Consider the following 17,901-nt stretch of genomic DNA (forward strand, 5'->3'; position numbering starts at 1 on the left):
AATCGGACTGACACCAAGCCTAGGTCCGGCCATCTTGTGACGGCACACCGATCAAGTACGTAAAAACACCCCCGAATCCGTGGTTCTAACGCGAAATTAATTCGCGTACGCAGTCAAGAAACGTACGGCAGTGTGTTCCTGGTGCGTACTACTAACCAGATATCACGTGCATCCTACAACTATTAAAATACACGGAACGGTCCGTTTCGAAATTAAAACACACGGAGTTTTAATTGTTTTTTTCGTTTAATCGGTGCCATTATTATTTATTATTTTGTGTGCGTACGTTGTTTTTGTGCGGAGTGCAGTTCACGACGTCGTCTTCCAGCCGGCGGCCGTCCGAGGAGGAGGAGGAGGAAGTAGGAGAGTTCGGATTTTAGGGATCCCGATTTTATGTTGTTTTGTTCGTAAGGTAAGAGATGCCGACAGTCCATCGGGTTTTTGCGCTTTCTTAACCTACTTGCTCTGCCCGCCGTTGCTCTCGGCGCTTCGTCCAATTTCATTTCGCCGGCCCGGACTTCTTGTCCCCCGTCTTGTCGTGCGTTCCGTTGAAAATTTTCTTTGAACGGTGTGTGTGCGTGCCCGCGTCCGTGTGTGTGTGTGTGACACATTTCCGCGGTCATTGATTTCGATCCGGTTTTATTATTTATGTGCAAGTGTCCGGGGATATTTGTTGTTGGCCGAAAAGTTCGATTTTAAAACGGCAGCTGCCGTGCAGTCCGCGTAGCGGTACATCTCCCCATAACAATGCAATGGCAACATTCTTAAGTCGTCGCGTCCGCATCCACGACCCGGTAAGTCCGCTCGTTAATTATTCAGATTGTCGAACGACTCGACAAACGGTGCCGAAGGAGACGCCGGCCGCCTCCGGGGCCCCGTTTCGCCGATTGGGAGTGTGATTTGTCCCGACACACACACGGTCGTGAGCGGAAAACAACACCGTGCCCATGATTCTATGACTAATTTGCCTGTTTTCTTAAAAACCCACCGCGTTTAAGGTAATTCGGTCCGGTTTCTTGACGGCACCGAGTTGACCTGTCCGTCAGTGTGCCCGTTAAAGCCCAAATCAATTAAAGGTGTTGTGGAAGCGCAACAAGAGATATAAATTTACAACATTCAGCAAATAAAGAAATCGATATAAATGAATAGCGTGTCTCCCCTCTTTGGCTCGGGCATAAAGCAATGCCGAGCTACTAAGGACCATTGTTGGATGAAACGTGGTTTAACTAAATTACATTTCAGGCCGGAATGGCCTTTAGTAAATGTGTATTACTTATTGCTCGCTCCAGTTTTATTGCTAATGGCCATGTACGTATGTGGGCACCTGATTGCGATGGAACTGTTGGCCAAGACGCCGTCCACATTCGAAGGTGTGATCCGGCGATTTTTGTTTCGTTGAACGACGAAGGGCCCCACAACGATCAGCTGTCCTATGTGTGTGTGTGTGTGTGTGAACTTCAGGTTTGTGCCTGTGTCGTTGACCTTTGACCTTGCTAAATCAATTTCTTGTATTATGCAAATAGAATATCCGTCCGTCTTCCGCCGACTCCGTTGGCCGGGAGTGCGAGTAAACTTGTCCGGGAGTCCACGCGACCAACATTTCCAACAGCCACGCACTTTAATCGCTGTTTTAGACGTCGAAAAAGTTCGTTAAAGGCGTTTTTCCCTCCGATATTGTAAAACTTGAGAGTGGTTCGGAGCCTTTGTGAATTCCAACGAAAGTAAGAGTATGAAAATGGTGTTTTTACGTTGAACTCTTACTCTCAAAACCACTCGAAACTGTATCTTCCCCGTGTGTTTCGTCCGTTAATTAATTACACGAGTTTCGGGGACGCACAATCTCCCAGTAACCGCATCCAAAGGTGTATTTTTATCTTCCGAAATCTATATAAAAGGCAGCTGGATCGGACAAAGCGTTCCTTCAGTAAAAACGATAAGCGGTCGCAAAGAAAGGCCGTTATAAACGATTATTTGTACTTCGAGGCGGGCACACGGGACGGGCGAAAAGACGTTTAATCGACAAATTATCCGTTAAACTGACGAATAACGCACACCGTTATTTACGTGTTAATTAAAAACGCCCGTGCTGTTTTTACTACAAATAGAATTTTTGCCTGTGTCATTGTACTATTCGCACGTCTCGGGCACAAACCGAAGGCAGACACTTCGGGCTTTTTAGCAGCTTCCATTGCGTTTGTCACTGCGCCAAAATGGCAACCTTTGTGTCGCACGAAAACGATAAAATCGCAAATGAATCGACGAAAAATTATTTCTGCTCCGCGAAATCGCCCCTTTGTAAACACAAAACTATTATTCGGCCGCGAATATTTTCCAAACGAAGTCATAAATACGATTTTCGTAACGGTCGTGTGTATTGCATCGAATGAGAAATCCGAGTTGAATGGCAAAAAAAAAAAAAGAAAGGAAAGATGTCTCGCCCGCCATTTCTTCACCCGACTCGTAAATTCCTAACTTCAACAAACAAGTTTATATCGATGCAATACATATTTATGAAGACCGTTGCAATAAAATTATTTGTGCAGATTCGATTTTGTAGTTTTTTTTTTTGTAATTAAATGGCGCAGATCGAGTTTGGAACGTTGAATTTTCGGTGTCCGTTTTGCCAACAATGTGTTCCTCCTAGTCGGTTATGGCCTATAAATAGTTTTATTATTAATCGCGGCGTTAATTTGAATTTCGTTTGAATTTTAACATCGGACGTTCCGAATGTTTCGTACGCCTTTACTGGCCGTAACTATTCCGAGCCTCTAAAGTAACGGTGGCAATTAAAATTGTTCTACAAAGCTAGTAATTTATACGAATAGATCCATGAGCCTCTCTCTGCAGTGTCCTCGACAAATCTAAAAATAACGTTAAAATTGTGAAGCTAAATCATTGAAGTACAGCACAATCCACAAATTAAATCGTCCATCTCGACGAGGTATACAAAAGTTCAATTGAGACAATAACACGAACGTAACCTGTAATAATTGAATATCTGTTAATTTGTTTGAAATATTTGCGTTTATTGGATTTTACGAATTTAATTAAACGGCACATCACATTAAAATGTGTATGCAGGAAAGCCACTTTGATCTATTACGGCGCGTGATAAATAAATAAATAAATAAAGCGTGTAATTTAATTTGTAAATAGTCCGTAAATAACTGTGAAAATGAGTGGTGCCGGACAAGTACTGGAAAAAGTTAGGACGATGAGTGACAACCTTACCGTAATAGTTAACTTTAGCAAACTACAGTATAAGTGCTAAAATTACCGTGGTGTATTTAAATTAGATGAACGCTACTGTTGGTTAGATATTGGCCTATTTTGTGGGTATTCAAAAACTGTGGTACCCAAATGAACAAGAAATTTCAATTTAAACAAGCAAAATGTTTATGTCCATAAACACCTTAATATTAATTATAAAATGATTGAATTCAGTTTGTAAAAAGCATTTAAAATTAATTAATAGATACATCAAACATATTACCTAAATAAATGGATATATGAGAATATGTATGTATGTCATATGTATATTGTATATTTCAACAAATAAAATAACCGTTTTGTACAATAAAATTAATAAAATCAGATGGTTAAATAATTAAAATCGAAGTTTGCTAATAATAATAATAATTATGGTGAAATTTGCGCAACGAGAATTATTATGTGGTACTTGTCAATTGTTAATTATATTGGGATTAATCAATTATTTTGGATATTCCTCCAAAATTCCTCTATAAAAAACTGAGAAAATCTATGACATTAAATACAAGAAAACCCTTGAAGAACATCTTCATGTCCTAAATTATACCAAAACATGTTTATAAAATTAAATTTATTTATTTATTAATATTTTTTTAGTTCTACTATTTTATTTTTTTAATTATCTAAGTTATAAATTTCCTTATTTCAATATATATAAATATTTTTGTTAATATGTAATAAGGAATATTTCAGGATTATATGTCTTGACAAACAAAATTGAACTTGATATTTTAACAAAATAGTCTCATTGAAGCTTCTATATATTTCTTAATTAATAATATATTTTTAAGTTCTTTATTATATATCTGTATATTATTTGTAATTATTTTTCATAAACAAAATATTATAATTTTTGTACTTTAAATAAATTGAATTTTAATACAAAAATAATAAAATAATGTTACTGTTTATTTTTAAAAACAAAAACAATTTAATTGTCACTTACCCTTAAGGTGTTATTGAATTTTATTTAAAATATATTTTATAAAAATAAAATTAATAAAATTTAATGTTTTTACTACTGAAACTTTTACATGTATATGTTGAATAAATTTCTAATTATTGTTTAATGTTGATGTATGTTTAATATTTTAGTATACGAATTTAGTAGTTGAAGTCAAAAACTTGATTTTTGAGAATAAAATATTAAAATTATTTTGAATTCTGTTACTCTTTCATTCCCTAAACAATATTCTGTTAACAAAAAAAACATTTTACGGGAAGTGGCTGACCAAACATTAATGTGACAACAAAAAAAATTATCATTTATAGTGATGTTTTCGAAAACTGAAATATTATTTAAAATATTAATATTTTTATCAACGTACCTACATATTTATCTTCTTAGTAATATAGCATAAAGACTTCTTTATTAATATGGTTTATTTACATTTGCAATGTCACAATTATGTGATATAAAACAGTTACTAACAGTATAATAAACAACTAAATGATAAATTAAATTTTATTAAAAAAGTTTATTATTTTGTCAGCATTCTTGTCAAAATTAGTGGATATTTGTTTAGTTTTATTACTAATTAAATAATTGTTTCAAGGATTTTTACGATTATTTATATTTTTCCTACAATTTTTTATAATTTTTTATTACGTATGTAAGAAGATTTCACAAAGATCGAGAGAAACAAGGATAGATGGTTTTTTATAAAATAAAAAATGGAGAAACAGGCCTACGAAAAATTTTGTCTGAGTTCGAAAAACAGTCTTAACGTCAGCTGAAGTCGAATCCAAAATGGAGGAAATAAAACTTGCTGAAATTAGTCCAAGGTCTATGAGAAGACGGTTAATGGATTCGTTTGTTCCCAAACCTACAAGAAAAACCCTGGTTTCTATTAAAAATGTGAAAGTCCCATTTTTACTTGCTTAGAATCACATTCACTGAACCATAGAAGTGACGAGTAGTTTTTAGTGATGAACCTAAATTTAATTTATAAAATAATGATGGTTATGCTTAAGTTAAACATCCTACATGGACAAAACTACATAAAAAGTTTGTTATACCCACAGTGAAACATAGTGACGGTTCAATCATGCTATGAAGGTGAATGATGAAAATGATCTAAAGCACAAAACTAAAATTGTTACGAATTGGTTAAAAGACAAAAGCATCTATGTTTTGTCTTGCCCTGCACAATCTCCAGATATCAACCCTATACAACACAAAGGGGATCACGTTTATAACCATATTCGACATAAAATTTTTCAAATTTAGCATCAAATCAATTCAAGAAGCTTGATATAGACTTGTTGTATATTCGGAAAATGGTCGAGTCTATGCCACAGAGATGGCACAGATTTATTCATTAAAAATCCCTTTTAAAATTAAAGTTGCTACATTTATGTCCAGTTCAATTCAATAAAATATATGTAACATTTTCTAGAATAAGAATACAGTAATTTTTATAATACTGTATAAAACAACAATAGTAAATAAATATTATTTTAATAGTCCACATTAAATAAAAGAGTTACGGCCAAAATATGTAACAATTTAGAAAGTTGCTGTAATAAAAACCACCACTGTATACGTATATAAAAAATATTGGATTTTCTAGAACCCTTGCACAAGATTACGTGTGGCATTTTGCATTGTGAAATTCGTATTGTTGTGCATGGAGTGGGATCTAGATCGTCTTGATTTAAAGAACCATTACACACACAAGCCCCCGTCATCCCATAGAGAAGAGAGAGCGCATTTTTGAGCCGTACGTACGTACTCCCGACACAAAAAAAAAAGAAACTACCACACCGAGAAACATCATATGGGTTCTTCCGTGCCGGGCTCAATGCTAAACATAAATAATCGGCAGCTGCCGTCCGCCGTTTCGCCTTTGAAACGCGATCGAAAAGAATTGAAGGAAAATTTAACATGTGTGTGGGTCTCGTCCCCGCTCGCCGTACATTTTTACCTGAGCTATGTTAATTAGCCGTTCGAGTTCGAAGACATCCAATACATACCGAACGACAGTACGAGTTTGTGCCTCCATCCTTGGCAACAAAGTCGTCGTCTTGGCTTGGATGTAGATGGATGCCCGGTGTTTGTTGCTCGTGCTTGTTACTCGGGTTGCATAGACGTTTGGCCTGATCCTTTTCGTCTTGTGGCTTTCTGTGCATGGCACCGATTTTTTGCAATCGTCCCCGACACTGCTTTTATCTAACGAGGAAATTTGAAATTTGCTTGCGGAAATTGGACTTGATAACTGGACAAAATACTGTATGTAAAATTATGCTTGAAGGTGCATGTATGGTATTTTTGTGTTTACTGTAGTATTTAAATGTTAAATACAAGAATGGAGTCGACACTTTTTTGTTCAGTAAACACCCCTGAGAATGGGACAAAAATAGACTACGGCATTTAAAATTCTGTTGTCAATTTAAGTAAAGATAATACTAACAATTATTCCATGTTCACTTGTTCACTTAGATATTTACACTTTCCTATATTTTATAACAAAAAACTTCTCTAATTGTAATTATCTAATTTTTTCTTGACAATCATATATTTATTTTTGTTAAACAAAGGTCAGAAAAATATTTATACTAAATCAACTGTTTTAAGAATAAATATTATTTATTTTTCTTTTAATAAATCTAAATTTATTACAAAAACAATTGAAAGTAAATTGTTAAATGACGTATATTATTCTGGAAATTAATTCCTCTACTACAAAATGATTAAAATAGTAAGAATTGTTAATGAAAATGTTAAAATGAATTAGAATCAACTGTTTTAAGAATAAATTTTATTTATTTTTCTTTTAATAAATCTGAATTTATTACAAAAAAATTGAAAATAAATAATTAAATGCCATATATTACTCTGGAAATAAATTCCTCTACTACAAAATGATTAAAATAGTAAGAATTGTTACTAAAACTATTAAAATGAAGTGGAGGCACAGATTAAATAAACAAATATTACACTGAGTGTAAAACGTCTTCTTTTAACGAACTGTCAGTTTCTTCTAAATAAACAACATAAATGTTGTTTAGAACTAATTATGTGTAATTTTTTACAAAAAAATTTTGTCATTTTTAACAGTTTACTAGGCAGACAATTTGATTTAACAAATATTTTCATAAAAAGATTGTGATTTTTATTTTTTCCACAGAATTATGAACATAATTATACATAATATGTTTTTTTTATGAATTTTTGTATATACCCCTCCCAGAAGGTGCTTAAACCTGTGATAAAATGATTTTTTCAATTTTCAAGTCCAAAAAATTATCCTGTACATATTTTCATGCTTAAAATTGAAAAAAAGTTTGTTAAAATCTGACAAAATACAAATTTTAAGAGGGTGTTAATGTTATTGTTTCCAAATTTCTTCATTTTAACGTTTCTTCTATATTAATTGTAATTATTTTTGATAAATAAATAGAAAATGAAGAGTTAAATATTATTTTTTTTATATTTTTTGAATATCAAGTTATTATTACAAAAATTCTTAAAATTTTAAACTGAATTGTTGCTGTGCTATATTTTCTAAAAGCAAAAATTATTGAAATGAATTAAATATTATGCATCATTAAAGTCTTATTAATTTTTATTTAATATGTTTTTTAATTTTTAGAAAGAAGATTAATAAAATTTAATGTTTTCTGTACTAAAAAGCTTGGAAATTTTTGCTCATAGATATTAAATACATTTCTAATTATAAATATCTAATTAGTCATTTATGATTATTTTTTCTTTAATATGTTTCCCATTTAATTATTGTACATAGCTAATTATGTGTACTTTTCGACAAAAAGAATATTTGAGTTTAGGTAAAAAATAAAAGTATTCAGAATAAAACATTCATTTTTTTAAATTGAATTAACACTAATAAATTCATATTTGCACGTAAATAAATATATTTTTTACTGTTATATTTAATTAGGATTGTTAATAATATATTTTTCTTATTGAGCGAATATTTTTTACTGTCCAAAGTGGGTCTAAAATAATAAAAAAAATAATAATAATTATTTAGTTTTTCGTTTATTATCAATGATCTCTTTTATTCTTAAATGACAGTTCTTGATAAATAATCGCAGTGTTTCCAAAGGTGGACAATAAAATATAATTGACAAGTTCCATTTTGCAGTACATACAGATTTATTTCCTTTTTGTTAATAACTAATTATTTGTAATATTTACATAAAAATAATCAAAAATTCGGCTTGTATTATGTATTTATTACTTTTTAATCAATTAATATAATGTATAAACAGTTTTATATTATAATTGTCACAGAATTTTTCGTGTCTGATGTGCCTAAATGATATTTTCACTGTCCGCATTAAAAAAAAGTTGGCGGATGCGTCCAAAAATCGACGTACCCCGCATTTCCCGCATGAAAATTCGGTCAACACTAACAAAAGCGTTGTATCCGAGGAGGGGTGGTGGCCCATTGGATCGCATCGACGGCGCGCATTAAATATCGGTTTCCTTGGCTCGCAATTAGGCATCAAATTAAAGTTAGAAACGGACAGGTATTGTCGAAGACACAACGTAATATCGGAGCAGTCTCGAACGAGGGACGCTCGCGCGTATGTGTGTGTGTGTGTGTGTGTAGGTTGGTTTGCGAGAGCGGCCGGGGACGTGGCGGGCCCCGAACGAACAAAGGAGAGAGCCGAGCGGACCCTCTTGGAGAGCGGTGCACCTCTCCGTCGTCCTATTGATTTTCCATCTATATTACTCTCTGCCCTGTCCCGATCCTATGCGGCATGATCATTTTAATCACGCATTTAATAGCGGCGACAAACAATGAAGTTTCGGACGCAGCCCTCGTCCCGATGGGGTGGCGGGGTGCGACGGGGGTGCACGCGGCTTGCGGTTATTTGTGACGCAAGACAGAAGACGCCATCGACAGGACGTAGATCAACCTGATTTATATGTCGCCGCCAAAATAGCCAGATTAATTTCGGAAAATTCATCCGACGCTCCCCGGGTATTTATTTATATTTCCAAACCTTTCAACTTTTACGTTCGCTTTTAACGACGTGTTTAATTATTTATTAAATGTGTACGTTTTTATTTATTTATTTATTTTTAATTTTAACTTAATTACAAGGTTTATTTACCCTCTGAAGTGTTTACGAGTTATAAACTTGTACTTCGGCAATGCAGCATTTTTAATAATTAAGATGGACCGAGTTAGTTTTGTGACGCGCTTGACGAATGGCTCCTCCGTTTGTTCTTAATTTATTAAATTTGCATTTTTTAATGAAGTTAATTAAAATGTATTTACCCTTAAACGCGTTTACGAGTTGCAAAACTTTTCCAGCAATGCAGTATTTTCAATTATTAAGATGAAAACGTGGCCAGTTATTTTGCGATGTGTTTTCAAGAATTTCAACTATTCCATTATGCCTGAAACGCTTTAATTAATTTATTAAATGCGAAATGTTGAATGCAATATGCACCACTACAATTAATTATGGAAATTTTTGTTAAATGGCGAAAATACACAGTGTAATAAAATGAAAATTTTAACTGTTCCAACAGCTCATTTAACTGAAAACTGAAATTCATTTGTAAAACATTTTAACCTTCTAAACAATTGTGTTTATGTTTACGGACATTCATGTTTAACATAGAATAATTAATGAATATAATGTCTAACATAAATAAATAAAATTAATTAAGGTTTAATTTTTTATTGTTAGTGTATGTGAATAGCATTAATATCATTAATTCTTCTAATTTATGTCGTTAAAAGAAATTTTCACTTTCTATTAGAAAATAATTTTTAAAAATTTAAGTTACGAATTTAATATTCTATGTAGATTAACTAATTAATTTAATCTCTAGTGGAAAATAATATAATTGATTAACTTTTTAGGCACTACTACATCAATTTATACATCTATCAGATTCTAGAAATGTTGAGGAAATATATTAAATATGTTTTAAACCTCGTCAATTTATATTAATATCAGAAGTTTATAATTTACATTAAAAAATATTTTCATATTTTACTTACAAATTTATAATTTTTTCTTAAAGTAGTGTGTTTGAGTACCTATTTTCTTAGAATTAATTAAGATTTATTTTTTTGAATGTGTCGCTTTATTAATTTCAATCACAATTAAACAAGTATATCAAATATATTTTAAATCCCTTCAATTTATGTTACTAACAAAAATGTTGAAAAAATATTTTTATATAATTTGACATAAATTTTCTTAAATTAGTGTAATTAATATGTATTTTTTATAGATTTATTACATTTTAAAAATGGGGAGTAAGTATATTAAATATATTTTTAATCTCCCAAATTTATGTTAATATCAGGAGTTTAAAATTTACATTAAATAATATTTTCAAAAAATTTTATTTACTGATTTATTATTTTTGCTTGAAATTGCGTAATTAAATGCATTATTTCCTTAGAATTAATTAAGATTTAATTATTTATATTTGTCACTTCATTATCATCTATTACAACTTAAAAAAGTGGTGCAAATATATCAAATATATTTTAAATCCTCTCAATTTATGTTAATAGCAAAAGTTTAAACTGTTAGTGAAAAATTATTTTCAAAATTTGACATAAATTTTGCCCAAATTTGTGTAAATAATGTTTTTTGTATTTTAAACACATTTTTAATCTCCTAAATTTACGTTAATATCAGGATAAAATTTACATTAAATAATATTTTCAAAAAATTCGACTTACTGAATTATAATTTTTATTTGAAGTAGTATAGTTATGTATCATATTTTCATAGAATTAAGATTTACTAATTTATTTTGTATTAATATTTATCACAATTTAAAAATATGGAGTAAGTATTTTTAATCCGCTAAATTTGTGTTCACAAAAAATATAATAATGTCAAAAAATTTTGTTTTATAAATTTAATTTTTGTTCAAAATATTATAATTAAGTACTATATCTTAACATTTTTCAAACTTTAGAAATATCGGTGAAATTTTTTGAATATTTTTTAATGTATGTACAGTTTTAATTTTTCTATTCAATGAAAGAAATTTAAAATTTATTAAGATTGCTACTTAATTATACTGAAAGTATTTAGCAGATATAAATGTGAAGAGTTATAATATGGATAGAAAGGTGTGTTTTAAAGTTAATAGACTTTTTTGTAATGTGCAACTCTTTCTAATTATTGTAGTGCAAAATTACATAAATTACTATTGTTTACTGATAAAATGAATGTGAAAACACCAGTAATTTAGCTGAGGTAATTAAGTTTTTATTCCTAACCAGAAGTGCCATATCTACGTAGAAACAGTGTTTTCAAATAAAATACTTTAGAGTCTCTGTTTTACGATGCAGTCCGTCCCAAAACATAATTTATTTAACAAATTCTGTAGCTGATGTAAAAATTAATTTTATGGTCTAATGTAGACTGTTCCATTTTTAATTAAAAATAATATTTTTACAGCAACAACGTATAATAAATTATATCAAAGAATATCCTGAATAAAACCCCAATTTGTTAAATATTAAAAATACATTTATTTGAAGTAAAGAAATATGTATTTTTAAGTTTAAAAATTGGATATTTCATATCCTTGAAATATCGTTATTTATAGCAGACACAAAAGACACATCTAATCCATTAAAATAAAGCAGCCGAGTAGAAGGTACTGGTTGGGAAATAAATCACAACCATGTAAAAATTCATCAATATCTCGCGCCGCCCCTAAATGCGACTTCTTATACGAACATCCATTGCCGTGACGTAAATAAATACCTAGTCGCGCGGACGAATACATTTTTAAATTAAAAATGGGCTTCCACCGCAGCGAGCACACAAGGGGGGGTGACGTTTCGGAGTGGTCTGATTCAAGGGCTTAAACGAATGGGGAAATTCGATTGGGAACATCAATGAAAATTTACATATACATTTTAGATATTTTATGACGGTTTAAATTTTAAATGGTTTCGGTGTTGTTTTCAATTTTGCCTCTGCGAATATTTACCAAATAAAACTAACAATTACGGTCAACATTAACGGACGAAATGAAAATTCGATGATAATATTTATTCTAAAAATATACACGTGGTTATTATTAGGGCTCGACAGATACATCACGCCGATGGATCAAAATTCCACCATCTGCCATCGGCAAAATTTACACCGATGTATCATCGGCATTAGTCCAATGTTTTTTTAGTTAATTTATTTGATTAAATTACTACTGAGTGTGTTATTGTATTTTTATTGCGAAATTTTCATAGATAATCTCCACTTTATCTATTTCCCATACATTACTGGTAACATAATATATAGTTTTTTTATTACTTTAATGTATTCTTGTAACTGAGCTCTTGAACGAAGTTTTCTCAACGTGATTTGTTGTGTTTCTGATGGTTTAGCCACCTCTTAAATAAAATTTCAGATAGATAATCAACTTTGTCCGTTATAATGGAAAAACTGAAAATGTGTCAAATTTTTCATCACTTGTATGGTTTATTACAAAAAAAGTTTGTACATGAAATTTTATGACAAAACTAAACTAACTTATTTTATACATTCAGTTCCCACTTGTTTGTACCCTTTGAAACTGACGAAAAATCTTTAATACTCGAATTAGAAACAATAGTGTTTCCTCAGAATTTTTGATATTAACTTTAAAATTTTATTGCTGTATGATTCTGATAGTCAATTGTATTTATTTTATTATTAATTGACCTGCATTCATTAAAAATAACAATAAGACATAAAATATAGAAAGTTAACAAAGAAAGAATAATTTACATCAGGAAGAATGCATTAAAATAAATCGTGTATTGACTTACGTTTGTCAGGTAAACGCACTGAACAATACCAAGAAATATTTTGTAAAAGAATAATTATAAATTTAAGAGAGAAAACAAGGCAAGAAGAATAATTTTGTGAATAAATGACAGAAAATTATTGTTAGAATTTAAAAATAAAAACAATTTAGTTATCTAAACCAATTATTGTCAATAATTCTAATCAATAACAATTTTATGGTTTGTCATAAATGCAATAAAGGAGATACAAGTTCAATGATGATGTTGATGGTCTATCTGAAATTGATTTAACAGGTATGTAACTCCCATCAAAAACACAACAAATGACTTTCAGGAAGTTTCGTTCTCAATAGGTCAATAACGAAGATATATTAAAGTGTTCCCTCTCAGATCACACCCTCTGTATGTACATTATCATATATTTTTTAGATTTCTACTCTTCTTACTAAACAGTTGTGATCCTGAACTGTATTATTGATCTTAATATAACTTTTTCATTAAATTAATGGTTAACGTTTGATTTGTTGATATTTATCTTTTTGTTTTTTATATTATGCTGTGTAATTTATACATTGTACATAGAATATAAAGAATTTTAGTAAATATTCAAGAAGTTGAACGATGACTGACAACGGTCACTAACATTACTCTTTATTAACTAATAACTTTTGTTACAGAGAACATGGAAAACCATTGATAATTAAGAAAAATTGGATTCGTACATCTTTCTAATGAATCCTATTAATTCGTCCAGGTGAGTCCACAATTGAAACTTCCATTTAATATAATATAGTTTATAAATTCACACAATAAATTCAATTTTTATTTGTACTCCTTATATCCTTTCTTAAGAACGTTTTCGGTACATTCTGGTGTCGCAGGGTCGACGACTATTTGCACATTATCAAGCAGAAACTGTTAAAATATTAAAAGCCTACGAGGCACACGTTTCATTAACCCCGTTGGAAAAAAAAATCATTAGGCGAAAGTTCGCATAATACTCGGTCGCCGGAAGTGGTGTGTCGTGTACACGATTTGTAGGCACAATCGCCACCCTTTTCATACGTGCATATGTCGGAACCACCCCACCCTCTACACCCGTCACCCCTCTTCTGTTTTACATAATGTGACTTCCATCGTTCCGATTCCGAGCCGTTTCGGATCCGTGTCAGTTGGCGGCGTACGGGGAAAAAAAATAAATGTGAGGATACAAACACCCATTGTATGTACCAGCTGTCCGGATTTTTTCCATTTTAATCCGTACCGGTAATTTTGATGATTGATTGAGTTTCGTTTGGTTGCCGTAACATTCGCTAGTAAATCAAATGTGGCAGCGTATGTTTACCAATATTTCAGCGTTAAAATAATGGTGCCTATTTGTCTGGTAACAAAAGTCTTTGGTTTATCATTTTTTAAAGATGAGGAAAGACCAGTAATTAATACTTGTAACCTGTTCAATAAAATATTTCATTTTAAATACATTCTGACGAAAGAAAATATATACTTTTTCTAATAAGTTGTCTCTTCTGATCAAATAAATGATGGAATTAAATGTCATAGAATATCAGGCGCAGTTGACGATCCCAATTAATTTAATTCCTAGTGCCAACCAACAAGGTGTAGTTTAGTTATGTCATAGACGTAAGATGGTCACATTTCATAATTCTAGTTTTTTTATTTTCATTTCTGTCATATTTAATTTTAATGAACAAGATGTTTTATGAATTATGTACCCATTTTGAAGTATGCTAAATTCAATGGAGAAATTATATTTTTAACGACTAATGTCCAAATCTTTTTTCTCATTTTTGACAGTCAAAAATTATAACAAACTTCAGTAGAAGGGTAGGTAGATGATATAAATTTGAGGGTAATCAGGATAGCATCAATAAAAAATAATGTTGTCTTAAACGTTTATGAATTTTGAGGAAATTCTGACATTCTGACATAAAACTTTATCATATTTATACACTGCGGCCCAGTTAAGATGGAAACACTTTTGTAATTATTTAATTTATTTTTGTTTTTGTGATTTTGAATATATCAGAAATTGATATTATGTTTATTTTCAGATTTTAATAATTATTCCATATGTATTTTAAATGTCTGATTTTTTATAATGTTGAATCCTTGAACACTCTATAAAATCGTATGGAAATACTTAATATTTTTGACAAGGAACTTTTCCCATAAATTTTAAATAAATTTAAGTCTAATTTAAATTATTTTTTATCTTATACCTTCTATAATTATGTAAAATAAAATAATAATTCTGAATATGTTAGAAATTGATGTATATATTATAAATATCTATTTTTTTTATTCTTGAATGAATCCTAGAACAGAAAGAAATTTAATATTCTTTGACATGATGTTTTTACATCATTTTTAAATAAATTAAGTATAATTTAAATTGTTTTATACCTGATAAAATAGTATCTTTTTAAAATAAGTAAATGTAATAATGATTTTGAATATATCAGAAATTGATATTAGGATAATTCTCAGATTATAATAATTATTCCATGTGTATTTAAAATGTCTGATTTTTTATAATGTTAAATCCTTGAACACTCTATAAAATCGTATGGAAATACTTAATATTTTTGACAAGGAACTTTTCTCATAATTTTTAAATAAATTTATGCCTCTTTTAATTTAGTAAAATATTAGAAAGTGATAATTATTCGATAAGTATTCTTGCATTCTAGAATAGTCTTTAAAAACAATAAAACTTCAAAAATATATTTTTCAGAAAAATTAATATCCTTCTAAAGCATTTACTTATGATTAGGTGAACTATGAAATAAGATGTCAAACATATGAGAATATCAGATAGTGAGTTAACTAATGTTAACACAATTAGTCCAGTTTAATTGTTGGTGCCAACAAGTTGCACAAGTTTAGTTTTGTTTGTTGCTCCCAGTTATTCATTAAACTAACGACACCACTAATCTCATACACTTTTAAAGATATTTTCACAAGTAGGATTAATTAATTAAGTCAGTATTTTATTATAATGAATTTATAGGAACATATTGGTTAGAAAAGTATGAGTTTTATGTCACAGGCTTATTAAACATGCTGCATTTTTCATGATCTCTATTTAGTCCATTCTCCATCAAAGTCCATCTATAAAAAAGACGAATTTATGGTGTTATGATAATTCCATTTTATAATAACATATTGTAATTTTAAATAATGAAGGTGTCGAAATGATTCATTTTGTTTCCAGACCGGATGGAGGAAACAAACCGTCGACAATCCATATTTCTTTTTTGTCTGGCTCGAATTTAACCAACTCTAAATCACCGTAATATTATCGTTCATATGTTTATACAATTTGCAGACATCTTAAACGGATAAAATACCACGACTTCATCTGCACTTCCGCCCATTTTATTTTAACAGCACTCCAACATGGTATTAACATATGTTACACCGGGTCGCATTGTACAAAAATAGAAATCTTTTAATTTGTACCGGTTTAAACTGTGAATTGGTAGTAGATACAATGTATCCGTTGAACCAGATTGCCAACATTGTTAATTTCGTTTGATTTTCTAAATGGTTTATCTTCTGTTTTGTGTTCATTGTTCATTTACAGTAATGGTCGGTAGGTAGTGGCAGTATGACGACACCTGCACATTTATTTTTGGGTATACTTTCGTGGTCGAGGTGCACGGCCATTAAAATGCGACATTTTCCACTCCCTCGGAATCTAGAGAAACAATTTCCTGTGAACTTTTCGAAATGTATCAACTTTCGACACTGGTTCTGGCATTTGGATTGCACTGCTATATTAGGTTTAATTATCGAAACGAGATAATAATTGTCCGTCGTTTATATCAGACTGTTTGTCACAGTCAAACATGATTTCTGTGTGTGCTTTATTTTTAGATGTCTATTTAAGACTGAAATAAAACCGGTTCATATAATGAGAGGCCGAGATGCAATTTTATGTATAATAATTAATTGACAGTAAAATCCGCTCGGGAATTGGATTTTTCTCGTGTCCAACGTTTATTGCGGATGATTCATTACCTCGTGCATATTTTTAGAATGTAGGTTATACATAAGTTAATAATTTAGTTAATTAATTGTCGTTCGGGGTATTCGTACAATTGTGATTCACAATAATGCGTTTGAAACATGCTGGAGACGACGTATTAACAACCGTCGGTAAATCTTTTATAAAGTGCAAATTGTACCTTAAAACACTCGGGTTTTATAATATTTATGACATCATTTATTATTGATACCAAGCACAAATTTTGCATTTGGATCTTATTATTTGATTTTTGAATTAATACGGGATGATTTACATAATTGTTTGAATAAACTTTTATCGTATACGATTATATATTGGTTCATAAAAGGATTTGTAACAAAATCAAAATTTGGATGGATAATAAAAAAGTATTTCTAAGTTAGTTGTTTTGATTTTTGAGTGTTTATTTTAAAAAGTTATCGAATTATGCACAGGGAGATATTTGAATAAGAAATGTTAACGTTAAATAAATGTCTTCAACATTTTGTGTCTGAATTAAAAATTTATATTGTTGTTATTATGTAATAAATAAAAACAAACTCTCTCTAAGACTTCTAGGATCATTTTTATATATAATTTTTTAATTTTAAATAATTTTTGGGTTAGGAATTTAAGCATAATTGAATAATTTTTTATTTTATACTTTTTTAAATTAAGTAAAATAATAGTTTTGAATATATCAGAAGTTGATAATTACAAAATTTTAATATTTATTCTATATATATATATATATATAGGTACTTTTACCCCAATTTTTAATTAAATTTTTTATCCATTTAATCCCTTTAAAATAAGTAAAATAATGATTTTGAATATATCAGA

General features: G+C 30.2%; 1 protein-coding gene across 13 annotated transcripts in view; it reads left to right on the top strand.

Moving 5' to 3' along the window:
- The first annotated feature begins 23 nt into the window (after positions 1–23).
- The window catches only part of LOC109600700 (bromodomain adjacent to zinc finger domain protein 2B), a 43,606-nt gene continuing 25,728 nt past the window's right edge, over positions 24–17,901 (top strand). For 3 of the 13 annotated variants that reach the window (XM_049961879.1, XM_049961880.1, XM_049961887.1), the window contains exons 1-2: positions 32–412; positions 13,706–13,782. The gene's annotated coding sequence lies outside the window, so the exon portion shown is untranslated. Of the gene's footprint in view, positions 413–679; positions 795–13,705; positions 13,783–17,901 lie in introns of those variants that run through there. The other 10 variants (XM_049961882.1, XM_049961884.1, XM_049961885.1 and 7 more) reach the window with 6 other exon arrangements.

The sequence above is a fragment of the Aethina tumida genome, chromosome 1, assembly GCF_024364675.1.
Source record: "Aethina tumida isolate Nest 87 chromosome 1, icAetTumi1.1, whole genome shotgun sequence".
In the NCBI taxonomy this organism is placed as follows: Eukaryota; Metazoa; Arthropoda; class Insecta; order Coleoptera; family Nitidulidae; genus Aethina; species Aethina tumida.